The sequence below is a fragment of the Dromiciops gliroides genome, chromosome 3 (genome assembly GCF_019393635.1).
Source record: "Dromiciops gliroides isolate mDroGli1 chromosome 3, mDroGli1.pri, whole genome shotgun sequence".
Lineage (NCBI taxonomy): Eukaryota > Metazoa > Chordata > Mammalia > Microbiotheria > Microbiotheriidae > Dromiciops > Dromiciops gliroides.
The window spans coordinates 57,987,270-57,990,240 of record NC_057863.1 but is presented as its reverse complement, the minus strand read 5'-3'; the positions used below and the strand labels follow the sequence as shown (position 1 = coordinate 57,990,240).

The 2,971-nt window shown below is 44.3% G+C and overlaps 1 pseudogene; it reads left to right on the top strand.

Moving 5' to 3' along the window:
- The first annotated feature begins 385 nt into the window (after positions 1-385).
- Positions 386-2,707, top strand: LOC122747132 (annotated as a pseudogene).
- Positions 2,708-2,971: the final 264 nt, after the last annotated feature.

Sequence of the window (2,971 nt, the reverse complement as noted above, 5' to 3'; positions counted from 1 at the left end):
CAAGTCTTATTAGCGTACTTTGTCTAGATGCCTTCTTTGCCTTTGTCTTTCACAGTATAACCTTTTTGCATGTCATAGATTGTAAACTCCCTGAGGTAGTTGTTGTTTTTAGCTTTCATTGTGTCCCCAGTACTTAGCACAGAGCAAATGGCAAAGTGTTTAATAAATGCATGTTGACTATATGGAGCCATAGAGAAATAGTTGGTTGTCTTGAACCTTGTCTTTAGGGGAGGAGGCTGTGCAGAGAGTCCAGCCAAAGATGAGTCCAGTCCAGTGTACTTGTCTTGGACAAGCAGTATGGCTTACTACTCTAAGCTATATAGAGAAAATCAGACCTTCTACCTCTACAACAAGTTAGTGACAATTAATGTCCATCCATAAATTGATGACTTACTTAGCACTTGTTCTTGTGGATAATGGAAATATTCCCCTGACAATATCCCTGTAGCCCCTTCAAAAGCCTCTGACCTCCTGACCCTCTCAACCCCAGTGGCAGCTTGGGCCTTCCCTCAGTATTGGATGAGGAAATCATCCTCTCTAAGAACAATGTCTGTGTCTACCCCCTGGAAGTGCTGCATGCACTTGGGGAGCATGTTCCAGGTTATTTGTACTTGTGCATGGAAAAGGATGAACTTCTGGGGACCACATTCATCCTTGCTTGGGTCCCTAACTCCAGGATCCAGGGGCAAGATGAAGAGACCCTGAGATAATCTCTCCTGAAAGCTCCCCTAAATCACCCCTGAAAACAAGGCCCCCAGCCATGCTCAGAACTCTGGAAAGCCTCATCAGCCACCCGCTGTGGGACCCAAATACTGTCTGATCGCTAAGAATGAGGATATCTTGGTGGTGTCCTAGAGTTCCCACAATACCATAAGCTCCTTGTTAGAAGATAGGGAAAAGCTATTCCAAGGTTTGGGGACAGACAATCCAAGCCAAGCTACCCAGTCTCTCCATAGTGACTCAGGAATCTTATCTACCATGAGTTTTCAGGATGAGCTGAGTAGGTCTGAATTGTCAGTGGATGGGAAAGAGAAGGAGCCAGAGATAAGTCTAGAGCCTGGAAAAGAGGAAGATATTTGCTGATGATGTGAGGTGGCTAGTACTTTTGATTCTGATTCTGATGTCTTTTCTTCACCTTTTTGCCTCTTGACAACAAGTAAAGCCCTTGCAGAGAGCGCCAATTCTATTTTTTTTTCTGGACAATGAAAACATAGAGACTTGTGACAATCACATGACCTGTTTGACCAGCTCCACTTCCAACCTTGACAATAGCTTTCAGTTCCCTGAGAATGATGGCCAACTGCAAAACTCCAGATGGGATGAGCAACGAAAAGCATTTACCCTCAGGCAGATCTTCCTGGTATTTGTGGTTAACTTGGGACAAAAGAGGTCTCTCCTCCTTTCCTTTAGTGATGAAACCTGTACCAGAGGGAAGCTGATTGTTGTAAGCCAAGAAAGTCAGTACAAGATCTTTTTTTTTTTTTTTACCATGGTGGCCAGGTAATGTTTCAGCAGTGGAAACACTATACCAAGATTCATCTCAGAGATGAGCAGCTCTCCAATGAAAAGACTTCTTTATCCAATATCTCAAGCTTCCTTCTTCAGAGACCCACCAAGAGGAGAACATGTATAAAATGCTGGATGTCTCCACCTGGTTTAATTACCCGATTGAGTCTGGGCAGGTAGAAGAGAAATAGAAGTCTTATAGGGCCATTTTCTTCAAGGGAATTAATGTATCCATCTGGAGTGAGGCCAGGCCCTACCTGCTATGCTATTATAGCCATGACATGACGTGACATAACATGTGCTATTACAGTCTACATTCAATGAGCAAGAGCCACTAAGGGTGCAGAAGAGAGGGGAATACTCAGAGATCCAGCAGAAAAGGCTTCCAATGACTCTAGAAGAGTAGAAAGAATTCTGTCACCATGTTCATTTCACCATTGACAAAGATGTGGTTTGGTCAGGCTGAAGCAGTCAGTTCTTCTGAGGGGAAGTCAACCTAGATGTGGAGAACATGAGGAGAATTTTGCTTCACTATGCAGTATACAACCCAACCACTGGCCACTCCCAGGGTATGTTGGACCTGGTGGCTTCTATCCTGGCTGAGGTTCTAGATGAATCAGAAACCTTCTGGCACTTTGTACACAGTCTTTGTCAGTTCCTGAGATGAGGATATAGAGCAACAGCTGCTATGCTTTTGTGACCTCTACAGAGGATGTCCTGCCACTGCTGGATCCTTCTGATTTTTAAGCACGAGTTTCAGGATGAAGAAGCTCTGAGTATGTGGGAAGCATGAGGAGCTCAAAAAACTGGACAGAATACTTCTGCCTCTTTATCTGCGTGGCCACTGTGGTGATCTACAGTGATGCCGTCATTGAACAACAGTGGACTACTTTCCATACGCTTCTGCACTTTGGAAATCTGGAACTCATACACGGGAAGGTGAGGAGTTTGGTATCAGTTTTGCCTCTTGCCCAGATCCCATGTCGTCTGCATGACCACTGTAAACTCTGTGGGAGAGGCATGTGGGATAATGGTTATGTCCTGGTTGATGACTGTACCAGGCACTGGCTTGAATCTGCATATTGGCACAATGGAGGCACCTTCTACAATCTCTGCCATCAAAGGCAAGAGGGCCCCAAAGACACAAGAGTTCTTCGCTTTCCAAAAATGGGGCCAATTCATAGAGCTGGAGAAGGGTTGAATGGAATGTTTCCAGGGGAAGTCTCTCATTAAGAGGCATCAGAGTTGGACAGGAGGATAGGATAGAAGAAAAGATGAGGCAGTGTTGGCCAAAACTACCATCAAAAAATGGAGAACAAATTTTCATTTTTTTAATGGTAACATCAGAAACCAGAAGAAATAGAATGAAGAAGAAGAGCCAAAGAAAATTCAGCTGTATGACAAAATGAGGGAATCTCATTCCTGGGGTAGCAGAATTCTTGGACCTTTCTTGTTGCCTGTTTGC